We start from the raw sequence: 14,871 nt of genomic DNA on the forward strand, positions 1-14,871 counted from the left end.
GACTCAAAAGGTTTTTTCTACATTCTGGTTTTTTGTTTGTTTTTTACTCTGTCTTTCATTAACACATATACAAAGTCAACGAATACAACACTGTTGGAACATTTATACAAGATTCCTCTTCTTGTTTGATTGCTCTCCTTTTTCTTTCTTTCTCAGGTGAAGGAAAATCTAAATAGTAATTATAGAAATGGGAGGAGTTCCTTAGGGAAGCAATGTGGTCTCGTCTCTGGGTTCTTCCAGATAACCTTTTAATTGAGTATTCAACCTGATTTGCTTCCACAAAGCCTATGTGGCTTGTATATGATGTCCACTTTTATTGAAAATACATTCTGATTTGTTCACAGGGAATTTATATAATACTGAGCACTTATCAGGAGCTGCCCAGAGTGGCTGGGGCAACCCAGTCAGATGGACGGCATATAAATGTTGTTGTTTGTTTGTTTGTTTGTTTCATCATCATGATTTGCTTGCATGGGGTTTATGTATCTTACCATCAATTGCTTATTGAATACTTTTTAGTGCATTTCGATGTCACATACTTAACCACTTAAAAGTCTCTCTTTTAGTTGATTTTTGTGTGTGTGCCAGAGCACATCAATCCACTTCATTTGTACAAACCTATATTTCTAGTATGTGATTCAGTTCCTCCTACAAAATGCTGACAGTCTGGAGGCGACTGCTGTCTGCCAAAAGGGAACAACTGGTGCAACACAGCAAAAAGCTGAAGAAATCTTGTTGTTTTTTGGCTTGCAGAATTCAGCTTTTACTGAAACCAAAGGTGATGTCCTTTGGAGATGGATACTAAGCCAGGCCATGATTGAGGCACGAGAAGGACAGATTGCGGAAAATGCCATATGCCCCTATGGTTCTGGGGCCAGGAGCACATCAGGAAAAAAATTCTGGGGAGGGGGCACAGAAGGGACAAAGTATATTTTTAGGTGGATGAGGAAAAAATGGCAACATATGTTAATGCAGAAATTGCAAGGTAAGGGGGAAGGCGGACAAGCTCCTTGATTTTGGAGTTCTTGACACTCCCCCCCCCCCAGAACGTAGCGCCCTTGGGTAGCTGTTGGAGCCCCAGCAGAGTCTACTGATGGTGCTTACCTTGGGCCACTCAATTAAAAGAATCCCAGACAGGGCCGGCGCGTCCATTCAGGCGACCTAGGCAGCTGCCTAGGGCGCCAGAATTGAGGGGGCGCTGGCCAGCCTGCCCCCCCGGTGCTGAGCGGCTTCACACGTGCCTCCGGAGAGTGGCCTGAAGCCGCTCTACAGCTGACAGGTGCAGTGGAGGCAGCCCCAGGCTCACCTCCCCCCACGAAGCTCTGTAGAGCCTGAAGCTGCTCTACAGGCTACAGCTGACAGGCGCAGTGAGGTGGCCCCAGGCTCCCGTGGGAAGCTCTGGAGGCGCACGGGAGCGTGAACCTGGGGCCACCTTGCTGTGCCTGTCGGCTGTAGAGCGGCTTCAGTCCGCTATCCCGAGTGCGCGCGTGCCTCCGGAGAGCGGCCTGAAGCCGCTCTACAGGCTACAGCTGACAGGCGCAGCGAGGTGGCCCCAGGCTTGTGCTCCTGCGGGAGCGGGAGCCTGGGACCACCTCCCCGCGCCTCTCAGCTGTTTTTTTTTCTACTTTTTATTTTTTCCTATTTCCTATTTTTCTATTTTCTATTTTTCTATTTTTATTTATTTATTTATTTTATTTTTGGTGGGGGGGGGCGCACCAGAAGGTGATCTCGCCTAGGGCGCAAAAAACCCTAGCACCGGCCCTGATCCCAGACTCACATACTGAGCAGTGCTGGTTCTAGCTGCCATAATAATTGCCAACTGACATGGCATTACAACTCTGGAGAACTGAGGAAAATTAACATGCAGCTAGTCTCAGATTCCTGGCGCTGGTTGTAACACACCTTAGCCTGCCTCAGACAAAAGCCCATGAGGGCCCACCTGCAATGATTTTGCCAAGGAGACCTTCAAACATGGAGCTGTATATCTGTGTAAAATCCAATTGGGGCAGGCCTGCTCCAACTACTTGATTGGGTTGTCTAGCCTGGTGTTCTGGTATTGCTGGGCTTCAACTCCCCCTACTCCTGGCCATTGGCCATGTTGCCTGGGGCTAATGGGAATCACAGTTCAGAAACATTGCAGACACACAACCGTGACAGAAGAAGAAGAAGAGTTTGGATTTGATATCCCGCTTTATCACTACCCAAAGGAGTCTCAAAGCGGCTAACATTCTCCTTTCCCTTCCTCCCCCACAACAAACACTCTGTGAGGTGAGTGGGGCTGAGAGACTTCAGAGAAGTGTGACTAGCCCAAGGTCACCCAGCAGCTGCATGTGGAGGAGCAGAGACGCGAACCCGGTTCCCCAGATTACGAGTCTACTGCTCTTAACCACTATACCACACAGGCATGTTTGATGAGTGAGAGGGAAATATGTGATCTGTATGTGCCGTGAAGTTTGTCTGAATCTGCCCTTTAACTGACAACGATTGTGGTCTAGGCCAAAACAAAACCAATACCTTTTCAAGCTCAGGTAGGTAGTCAGAAACCCATTTGAAAATTTGCTCCCGTAATTATGAGCCAAGAGTTATTGAGACTGTCACTTTCGCCCATTTTGCTTTTGAGATGTATAAGAAGAGTAATACTGTCAATTTGTGTACTCCAAACCTGGCCTTATTTATGATGCAACAAATTTTTATGTGCTGTTCCCAAACTGAAATATGCCTCGGCTAACTCATATAACACTCTTTTAAAATGCTATGCTCTCTTTGACGGCTCTGTAATAAGGTTGAAAATGTACTTATTGATAGCGTTATTGTATGTAGTCATAGTGTAAGTGCCTGAGTAATAGCAATTGCTTTTAAAATGTTTGTGAGCACACACATACAGATTTTCTGAATCATCATCATCATCATCATCATCAATTAAATTTGTATGCTGTCCTTTAAATCCAAAGATCGCAGGGTGGTTCACAACCAAAAAATACAAAATGAGAACACAAAATACAGAATTAAAAAAGAACAAGAACAAACCAATACCCCCCTCCCACAAACACATTTTATAATACATAGAACAGGGGTCCCCAAACTTATCTCGCCGAGGGCCGGTGCCTCCAGCGCTGCTTGTGCTGCGGGCCCGAGCGCGCAGGAGTGCGCGCCCATACGCGTGAGCACACACGATTTCCAGCGCACTTCCGGGTTGCCAGAACACTGGAAAGTGCGCCAGAAATGATGCTTGCGCATGCTCGCAAGCTATTTCCGACGCTCCGGGGACCTGGAAGTGGGCAGCTGCAGCGTGCCATTAAGAGCGGGTGGCGGCAGCGGGCAAGGGGGTTGCCGGGGGACGCATAAAAGAGCCTCGCGGGCCGCATCTGGCCCCCGGGCCTTAGTTTAGGAAGCCTGACATAGAATGTTAATCAGCCAAAGGCTTGGTTAAAGAGAAACATTATGGCCTGGCACCTAAAGATATGTAAGGAAGGCTCCAGGACTGCTCTAATAGGTTCCCTACATCTGCAGAGGGGAATAGTTGTTGTGAAAGCCTATATCTCAACAGGAAGTGTTGACATTTCAGGCATCGAGTTATTTAAGACCGTTGTTCCTTCTGCAGTTCCTTCTCCTCCTCCTGAAGGAGCTAGATTATAGAAAAGAAAGAGGAAGTGGCCAGGAGGTTTTGTGTTGGTCAGACCTATCTTATGTGAATCAACCCTAGAACCCCAGCACTACAGAGATGTGAAAAACAACTTTCTGATAGAAAGCGTAATGTGAATAATCTATTCTTTACTCAGAAAGCATGATGCACATACCAATATTTATAACCTAAACAACCAAGACTTGAATGGTAATCCTGCTAATTTCAACAGAAGCCTCCACTGTTTCAACCCATGATATCAGCATTCATCATCAGTCTTTCTTTGAGCAAAATATGATTCCAGTGGCTCTCCCTTGTCTTAATCCTCAAATCAAGATGATGAGCTTCTAACACAGTTGTCAATCAATAGCCCATTAATTTGGCTCCAGTCTGCTAAACTATATTTCATTTAATTCTCATTTCATTTATTGGGCTGGTCAATGTTATGCAAGGTCAAGTCTTTTGTTAAAAGCAAGGAGGAGTGAAGATGGCGGAGAGGGGTGGGCGGGAGGGTTGGGAGAGAGAAACAGTGCCAGATTATTATTGTATTTTATAATAAGAACCATAGAGATAATTACACCTCCATTAGTGAATTATTTTAAAAAAATGACTCGCTGGAACTGAGTTGCATCTTTTGTGGTTACATATGTTCAAAGCAGAAATGAAAAAGCTTCAGGCAGGGTTCCCAAGGGAATATATACAATTGGATTTAGATGACATTTCCATGTGTAATCAAAGTAGAGAAGGTAATATCACATACTGCAGTTTAATAGTTGTGTTAGATATTTTCTCGTAACCTCTTCCAACCCTGCGATTCTGTAGTTGTGAGTCTGGAATTTAAAGAAGAGGACTACTAAAATGGCAAAATCAGATTCCCACCCCACCCACCCCCGTTTGGTAAATAGATCTGACCAGTTCTGTTAAGAATCTCATGTATTATGTTTGTGAGAGGCAATGTACCACCATAGAAACTCAATAGCTGGAGACACTTCTGGAAATGAGAATCAGTATGGCAAAATACAACATGGCGTTGTTTCTCCTCCTCTGACTACAGATCAGGAGTGGGGAACCTTTGTGGCACCACAGGCCTGATCCTTATCAGGAAGTGCCTCATGAGCCAAATTTGAGAGGTGGCCACATGTCAGTCACATGACATCACAATGACATACAACCCATTGGGGCTTACTTCCAAGTAAATGAGTGTGTGATTAGGTTATAAAGCTGTTAAGTCACCTTAAGTGTGGAGGGCTGATTCCATATTCACAAAAATAAATCTTGCTAGCAAAAAAGGTCATAAAAACTCTGCAGTGTAAAAGTAAATTATGTTTGGGTATATCTGTATCTATATTATCTATATCTGTAGCTGCAACTTTCTGGGCGCTTTCCTTTCTGCACCATCTGCAATCACTGTGAGGTAACTACTATGAATTTTAGCGGATAGCATTTGTTTTTCAGATGTATGGGTCTCTCTCTCTCTCTCTCTCTCTCTCTCTCTCTCTCTCTCTCTCTCTCTCTCTCTCTCTCTCTCTCTCTCTCATCCTAGCTGCTGCATGGTGGTTGTCTCTCTCCCTCTCATGTAGTTGACATCAAAAATGGCACCTAATTAAAAGGGATTTTTTTAAAAAAATAAAAACAGTTTTTTGAACTTGTGCTTTCCTTTAGAAATGAGAGGGAAATGTAGCTGCCCTTGAAGTTTCCTTAGCTGCTTACACTTTAAGAATGCCAGGAACAGGTTGGTCTCTCTCTGTTAACTTTGGTGAAAAAAAAAATGAAAAAAAACCCCATGATATTTGAGACAGAATGCATTCTTTAATTACCTTTCTGAATTTGGTAACCATGGTGAAGGACACTATACTCCCCCCCCCAATCTCATCCACCTTACAAAATTTACCCTTCATAGGCTGAACAAATGAAAGAATTAGGATTTAACCCCCTCCCCTCAAGCCAGAACAGAACATGGACCATGATTTTAAACCCTCTGTTGAGTCTGAACTGGAATAAAACACACTATCTAGCTTCTGGTTCAGAATCAGGATTTGACCCTACTCCACTGAACATAGGAGCCAACTCCTAGGGGCTGAGGTCCCTTCGCCCCCCCCCCATAAAATATTTGAGGGGTTTCCCCCCAATTGATGGTTATTGCCATCAAAATGGTGTGTGTGTGTGTGTGTGTGTGTGTGCTGCATCATGTGATCGATTATGCCAGGTGGGGCTTATCTGGCCCAATATTTCATTCAAGTCGGCACCCCTGCCACTGAATGTAATAGTACAGTTACTAGGAAATTCACAACATGCACAAGAGGATAGCATTTGTGCACCTCTTGGGAAGATGGGGAAGACTGGCTCTCCAAAGGTTGTTGGATTCCAACTCCCATCAGCCCCAGCCAGGGATGATGGGAGTTGTAGTTCAGCAACATCTAGAGGTTTCCCACACCTGCTGTAAGGGATGCTCATCTTGGAACATCTGAGGTCTGAGTGGGGTCAGCTTAGAGGCACATTTTACGCCGCCACTTTCTAGCAACATTGTATGTTGTAGCAGGACTGGTATCTGAGAGTAGCAAGGAGTTATGGAATTGCCCTGCGCGCCCTGGGTATTTATGAAGCAGTGGGGGAATCAGACATATTGTTTGCAGACTGAAAGCAACAGCAGCAGCAAAGGCAGATTATATTCACTGGGTTGATTTCTTCTCTGGATGTGGAATTTATACGCAGACAACAGGAATTTCCATCCCATGTCCATTTACATCAGAATTCTCCAACACCCCTAGGAACATTATTTTCCACTTTAAAAAACCCCAAATCCTCTGTAGGGGATGAAAGTTAAGATATAGTGGTAAGGGAAGATTTTGTAGTTTCTTTTTCCGTTTCTTCTTTCTTCAGTTTCTTTTCTTTTCTTTATTTCTTTTAGATTTGTTTGTTCTTTTAATTGTATTGTGAAAACGTCAACAAAAATATTTCCTTAAAAAACAAACAAACCCCCAAAACAGCATATTTCTTTGCCTGGAACATCAGTATGATATATATATATATATATATCCCATCCAGGATTTCCTGGTGTGGAGAGAAACGCTGGCAAAAAGATTCACCTGCTAAGTTTTTGTTTGTCGAGCTATTGTTAAAGGCAGAGGAAGAACAACAAAAATGTCTGGTTTCCTTTGGACCCGGTTACACACCGCTTCCAACAAAAATGAATGTCAAACATATAGCAACGACATCTGGGAGGAGATTTATTCATTTTGGGGTTGTCCAGGCTTTTGTTGTCTGCTTTCTTCAAGGGCTGGGAAACAGCAGGGTGGGTGGAGACCTGCTGCTTGAATTCTGCTGCCCACTGTAGCAGACCGTGGAGATAAATAGTCTAGAGAAGGAAGGGAGGAAGATAGTGTTTCCAAGGTAGGCAACTTGAGAGATGAGAGAATGTGGCAGCGGCGGGGCAGGTGGCGTGAGAGTGAGCAGAAAGGCGGGTAGTCTTCACTCTGATGACTGGTGGCATCACCCAGCAGGAGCCACCCAAGAAGTGCCATTTCAAATTATGGCGGAGTTAGGAGATTCACATCCGTGGTCCAGGACCAGCTCCAGGAGGTTTTAAAAGCTGAACATCAAGAAAAGGAAAGTCTATTTTAAGATCATTTGTAGTGGTTCTTTCATAGGTTCAGGTGGTTTGTTAGAAAAAAATGGGGGGAAAGATAGGGATTTGCATATTTGACCATTTCCGTTTCTTATTTTCCCACTCTTCAGCTCTTCACATTTCCACATCAGTTTTTGAAAGTCCTCCTGAAAATTCAGCAGTACCAAGAATTTATCCTTGTACATGTGTTTATATGCAATTTTTTTCAAAGCAATTTCCCAAATATAATGCATTTTTGTCTTCTTAAAAAAAAACCACCCAACCTAATATGTGCATTTCTTTGCACACACTATCCCAGTATGTGCATTTTTGTACACATTGCTTGGCTAGAGAACCGTATCACAAAATTCAGAAAAGTGTGAATTTTGAAGGATGGGTGTAATTGAGTTTGCATATTGTTTCAGGAGGGGGGAATTGGGTAGGTTCATCTTTAAAAGTGATTTGGATCGAATTTCTCACCTATCTCTAGGGAAGGGCAGCCTTCCGCAGGGACCCCCTGGATTTACTTCCTAGAGGAGCCAATACATTAACGGGGGCGTAATTATTAAAGGTACAGAATCACTGCCAGGAGAAAAGCTGTCAATCTCACGTTGGTGCAGGATTCAGAGGTGCGGTGAATGAATATTTCAAAGCTGCTTCAGTCTCTGGCCCAGCCAACATAATGCTTTCCAAATGTTGGTGAAGTACTGCTCTGATTGACTGCGATGGCTGTGGCTGCTGGCAGTTGTCCCCCAAGACTAACATTGACCAAACCATCTCTAATCTTAGCAAAATTCTTCTTGTTCCCCTTGAAATTCCTTGGATGTTTCATCCAGGGCTGGCTCCCAAGGAGAAGGCCCATCCAACACCGTCACCATCACCTACCCACCTACAGCAAGCTTACCTGTGGCAGCAGTACTACAGTCTGCACTGGGAAGCTGCAAACCACCTGCAATTCTAATACCCAGAATACTTTGATGGACCAGTTCTCTGGGGCAGCTCAAAAAAACACAACTTCCAACCTGCTTGCTGCTGCAGGTGTAGGATGTAGGCAGGGGCGGAGCTAGGGGGTGGGCCGCCTCGGGTTCCACTATGGGGGGGTGACAGTCGGCGCCCCACCCAGCAACTCCCAAGGCGAGCTCCTCCAGCCTCCCGGTAAATAGTTCGCTTGGCACGGCGCGCTGTGCCAGTGGGCTATCTGCCTGGAGCCTGGATGCTCCGCTTAGAAGTCGTGGGGGGCCGTGATCCCCCTCTACATAGCACGCATGTGCAGCAGGATGCACCCCCGTGACTTCAAAACGGAGCCTAAACGGAGCGTCCACTGGTGCGGCGGGCTATCCCCCTCTACGTAGCACGCATGCATCGTTACGTAGCGACGCCCCCCCGGGGGCATGGCAATTTGCTCCCCCGGGTGTCGCGGTGGCTCGCTATGCCGCTGGGTGTAGGTGTAGGGTGCAGGTGGGAAGTCAGATAGGACATCGCCACTGGTGTGCCCTGTTTGGGTCCTGAATCCATGTTATATGTCCAAGTGTGGTTGGTAGGTGGCAACGGAGACAGCAATAAGTGACAACCCAAATTGTAGATTCTTTTGTTTTTGCAACACTGTGTCTGTATATGAGAGAGAATTTCCCCATTCATCCTATGCTACTAAGTTCAGCAAATTCAGATCTAGCTTTGGTTAAAAGAGGCTGGAGAAGTTAAAACCATGTTTTTGTGTTCTTTTTCCTTTTTTGGACTAATGGCGCCTACGTTTCCGTTCTCACAACCCAAGCAGGCACAGGCCAGCAGTTTAATAAAGCATCCTTTGATTAAAGTTTCCCGGCGTTCGTCTGTCATTAAGGTGAGCAGAAAGAAGACGTACACCTGATAATGGCTTCTCGTGTTTTGAAATGATTTAAATGAGTATGAGCTGAAGAGTCCGCAAGGCAGAGGCTGCCAGTGTAAATGTATTTCTAATTACATGCCTTCCCATCCTTGGCAGAGAGTCTGACCTCCCTGTCAGAGCCTTTCACCATGGGTGCCAGTCAGGAGCACCCATAACCCAGGAAGCTCTGCTGAAAGGTCTCGACGCTGAATATGCCACTGCAGCCTGTTATACCGTTAACGTTCTCCTTTATACATTGCCTCCATAGAAGAATGCAGAAAATCGTCAATTGTATGACACGCATTCTCCCCCTCTGGAGAGCAAAGAAGGTTAACGTAACTTGTGTGTGCATAGTTTATTATCTTTGTCAGTAGCAAAATGCCCTTCATAATGATAGGGTGTGTTGGAAGGCAGGGTAGTGGCAGAATTTGGTAATCTTCTGTAATATGACACCTTGTGCCGGGCCAAAATTTGGCATCCACAAATGGATCTTCTTAATTATAGATCTTCCCAATTTCACCACCCTAAATCCAGCACTGTCTCTCTGTGTGTGTGTTATTTATTGAAATAAACTGAAACTGACACGGGGGCAAACATTAGGAAGAACTTCCTGACAGTAAGAGCTGTTCGGCAGTGGAATTTGCTACCAAGGAGTATGGTGGAGTCTCCTTCTTTGGAGGTCTTTAAGCAGAGGCTTGGCAGGCATATGTCAAGAATGCTTTGATGGTGTTTCCTGCTCGACAGGGGGTTGGACTGGATGGCCCTTGTGGTCTCTTCCAACTCTACGATTCTATGATTCTATGAAAGAAGACGCCTTCATCCACAAGAATCCACCAACAGTATACGAACCAATATAGCTAACCTGATTCAAAAACACCGACCCACCCCACTCATCACATGAAAACAAAGTTCACCACAGCCAATCACAAACAAACAACCACACCCTAGGCCAACCCCGACCTCTCTCACCACCAAAGGAACAAAAGTGAATAGCAAAGAGAGCCTGCACAAGCGACGCCGACACAAAACCCCACACATACATTAAGTAAAATAGAAGCATCGCCACCCAACTCCACCCCCCACTCACTATGGCCCCCTCCACCTCTTCCCCCCTTTTCTTCCTAATGTAACACTAATGTCTCAACAAATGACACTGATCTGTAGAAAATGTACGGTAACTTGGAAAAAGGGGTGGATAACCACTGTGCATATAAAATAAAAAAAATCCTTCAGTAGCACCTTAAAGACCTAAGAACTAAGAAGAACTAAGAACTAAGTTTTTATTTTGGTATGAGCTTTCGTGTGCATGCACACTTTATCTGATGAAGTGTGCATGCACACAAAAGCTCATACCAAAATAAAAACTTAGTTGGTCTTTAAGGTGCTACTGAAGGAATTTTTTTATTTTGTTTCGACTCAGACCAACACGGCTACCTACCTGTAACTAGCACTGTGCATATGTGTGTATTATCATGTGTATGTGTACACACAGGGAGAGACACTTTCAACCTTCTCCCTCCTCACACTGTTGCTGTTGGTGAAGCCCAGGTCACATGATATGAGGGGCAAAAGACAGGTCTCCTTGACTACAACTGAATGCAATGATGTATTCAATCACAGTTTTAAAAAGTTTGCTTCTCATAAGTGAATTCAACCTTCCACTTAAATGGCAAGACAGAAGCTCTGTGGGACCCAGGAGGAACAGACCACGTCAGTAGTGACGCCAGCCATGGTTTATCAAGCCTGCATCTAAAAGTATAGCTTCTCATCTGCCTTTCCCCACCCCTCTTTCTGTTTGCCAGCCAAGCCTTTACAAAGTTTTGGCTTTCTTAGAGATAAGAAATGAAAAAAAAATCATGAAAGAAATCTATTTTTCTTTAAAGGTGGGATGGCTTTTACCAGGTGTTGCAACTAATTGCCTGAAATAATGAGACACTGTCAAGGAAGAATAAGTTATAGCAAAAAAAAAAAAAAAATCCAATTAATGGATAATGACCAAGATCACGGTGCCAAAAGGAAGCAAGTTCTAGGTACTTCTAGGAACTTATGGAAACTTTTCAGTTTCCTGTTGGCAAGCCTCCCCCAAAAGGTCACCATGCGCTTTCTTTCAAAGGGGTAATAGTTGCTGGGGGGAGGGCAATGATTTCCACTTAACGAAAGGATTTTTCGAGCAGAGGTTGCCTCGCTAGACGAATTCGTTTTATGAAAAATTCGTCTAGCGAATCGCAGTTTCCCATAGGAATGCATTGAAATTCAATTAATGCGTTCCTATGGGCAAAAAAAAAAATTCAATGCATTCCTATGGGATTCACTAGACGAATTTTTTGTTATAAGAAAAGACCCGTGGAACGAATTAAATTCGTCTAGTGAGGCACCATGCCAATGGAACTTTTATATCTGCACCATCCTTTGAAGACATTGTGCACGACTCAGTAAATAACCTGGAGTCCCCCTCTTTTGCTGGGCTAGTGGAGCAGATCTCTATGTCATGGCCTTGGGGTTTGCATAGGGTTGCCATGTTTGGTCAGGCAAACTATGGGACAGATCGGGGAGAAATTAGGGGGCTAACAATTACTTTACCTGGTGCAGAAATGACTTCAAAGCAATCCATTACTTTCCCTCATTCTCCAACTCCGAGGCTTCATCTCTGACCCACCTGTCTCTGCGAGCACAAAAACTCCCTCTCCCTCTCCACCAGGGCCATGCAAATCCCCTCTCTCGCTCTCCACAACCCACCCTCTGTCCACACAAAAACTTTCTCTCTCTTAAGCTCCTCCTTCTGGCCCCACCCCAAGCACACATCCTGTCACGGTCCGGTCGGCGGGCGTCAGGACCAGAGGCAAGATGGTGGTGTAGAAGCAGGAACAGGTGCAGGGCTGAGGGTCCAGCAGCAGGCAGTTGCAGGGTCAAGGAGCAAGGCAGAGACGAAGGTCCAAGGAGCAAGAAGCAAGGCGGAGGCTCAAGGAACAAGAAGCGAGGCGAAGGCTCAAGGAACAAGAAGCAAGGCAAAGGTCCACAGGCCGAGGAGCAAGGCGAAGGCAAAGCAAGGGTCCAAGGGTCGAGGATCCAGGCGTCGGCAAGGCAAGGGTCCAAGGAATAAGGAGCAAGGCGAACGCTCAAGGAACAAGAAGCATGGCGAAGGTTCAAGGAACAAGAAGCAAGGCGAAGGTCCACGGAGCAAGGATCACGACGTCGGCAAGGCAAGGGTCCACGGAGCAAGGATCAAGACGTCGGCAAGGCAAGGGTCCATGGAGCAAGGATCAAGACGTCGGCAAGGCAAGGGTCCACGGAGCAAGGATCAAGACGTCGGCAAGGCAAGGGTCCACGGAACAAGGATCAAGACGTCGGCAAAGCAAGGGTCCATGGAGCAAGAATCAAGGCGTCGGCAAGGCAAGGGTCCACGGAGCAAGGATCAAGACATCGGCAAGGCAAGGGTCCACGGAGCAAGAGGCCAGATGCAACCAGGCAGGGATAGCGTTGCTGTGGCAAAGAGCTGAAGGGAAATGCTGGGCTTTTATCCCTCCCAGCTCCTGCCACCAGGTGCAGTGAGATAACAAGTGGCCTCACCTGAGAGACTACTCCTTGCCTCTCCAGCACAAGCTGAGGTCTTCACCTGTGTGGCCACGCCTTGCTTCTCCAGCACAAGCTGAGGCAGGCCCCAGTCCTGCAAAGCACCACAGGCCTGACTTCTGCCCATACTCCTGACACATCCTGCGATATCACTCACTGTTGCTCTCATCTTCCCCGCTTCATGGACCCACCCTCTGCCTGCACAAACTCCTGCTCAGGCTCTCACTATCCTCCTCCCACCAGACCCATCCTCTGCCCACACAGTTTTTAGGATGAGGATGAGCTCAAAAACATGAAAAAGGTGTCCCATTTAAAGTCCAGAGGACAGTTCCCCCCCCCAAAGGGCAATCATGTTTTTCTATGAATTCAATGTTTTTCTATGAATTCAAAATATGCAATCCTCACACTTGAAAAAAAGTCACTTAAACTCATCAGGGCTCACTTCAAAGTATAACTGTATAGCATGATCCCTAATTTGGCTCCCCCACCTTTATCTTGTTCTTTACACATTGAAATGCGGGATGGAATACTGGGGCAGACAAGTCACAACAGTTCCCAGAGTGTCCACATGGAGGAACACCTGACCAGGTCAGTTTCCTGTTCCTCCACAAATGCAAATGAGATGGAAAGGTGGCAGATAAATTCACTGGCCAGTAGCCATTTTCCCTCTCTTGGACCACACACTTCAGAGAAGCAACATCTTAGTGTTAGAGTCTCTCTCAGCCTCCTGCCAAGAGAGAGACCAAATGGAGCCTTACTTTACTAAGTAGTCTCCACATGTACATAAATGTAACTTTTCTAAGCAAGCCTGCCTTTCTGAGATTATGCTGTTAACTCAGGATGTCATGTTAGTAAACTCTATCTTATTTTAAGACTATTGTGCCGTGTATTTCTTTTAAGAGGGATAAAGGCGATTTGCCAGGAAGTATAATATTGTTGAACAGGTTTTAACAAACCTAAACGCTCACGTTTTGCTGCGCACAAAAGGGGAATGCCACTCTGCTGATATTGGAAGCTTGATAACACAAGCTTGGATAGGATCTATCTAATAATATATCCTAATGCACATCCCTAACATTCCCACATGAAAAAGGAGCAAATTTCATAGGGATGTGGATACTTCAGGCACAGTTCATGTTTTCAGTAAAATTTATTGGATGTACATTCAATACTCAGAATTAACATTAACAGACTACTACCTCTTGAAGAGAGAGGACCAACATTCTGAGCAGAAAGATGCACTCCTTTGCTCAATAGAAGCATTGATAATACAGGGCTGAGAGAAGAGCTGGTACTTAGCTGTCTTGCTGCTTTATATATTGATGATCTTGGTGCATAAAGCAGATTAAATGAATAAAGACCAGCGGAATGACATTCAATTGTTATGCTTAGCATGTAACCTCCTGAAAGAGAAATTGCATGTACAAGCTAAAAGGGGATTCTGCCTTTTGGTAGCAAAAAGAAAAAAGAAAAAGCTGCAAATGTGAATAGAATTTCACTGCTGCTTTAGACTTTAATAACTTGAGAATTAGATGGAATCACTGCAGGTGATGTTCAGAACAAATGACATTCATTCCACATTATTAAGATTTCTGTGAAATTTATCTGGGAGATATCTGCCATTTTATCTTGGGCAGTCTTGCCACGTCGAAACACCCTCATTTCATAATGGCTCTGAGCTACAATTATATTTTACACACCTAGATAAAAAGTCTCCTCACCTTAACAGCTCAGGAGAGAAGAAAGGAAGTGTTGTGTTTTTTCTTCCAATTTACTTTGTCTGTTGTACAGTAGGGAGACAGTAAAAGAGGAATGCTGTGATGAACTCGTACTTAGTATTTGTGCTATATAAAGTAATCCATATACATACATGCATATACACATAACGGAAGGACCAAAAACTATGCTAGGTTCCACTGAATCCAATGAGAGTAGGATAGTACCAGAGACCTCCAAGGATGAAGAGAGTCAGGCTTTTAGAATTTATATTTATTCAATTGATTTCAATTCAATTCAAATTTATGGTGCTGGAGGAGACTCTTGAGAGTCCCGTGGACTGCAAGAAGATCACACCTATCCATTCTTAAGGAAATCAGCCCTGAGTGCTCACTGGAAGGACAGATCCTGAAGCTGAGGCTCCAATACTTTGGCCACCTCATGAGAAGAGAAGAATCCTTGGAAAAGACCCTGATGTTGGGAAAGATGGAGGGC

Source organism: Zootoca vivipara, chromosome 7 (genome assembly GCF_963506605.1).
Source record: "Zootoca vivipara chromosome 7, rZooViv1.1, whole genome shotgun sequence".
Lineage (NCBI taxonomy): Eukaryota > Metazoa > Chordata > Lepidosauria > Squamata > Lacertidae > Zootoca > Zootoca vivipara.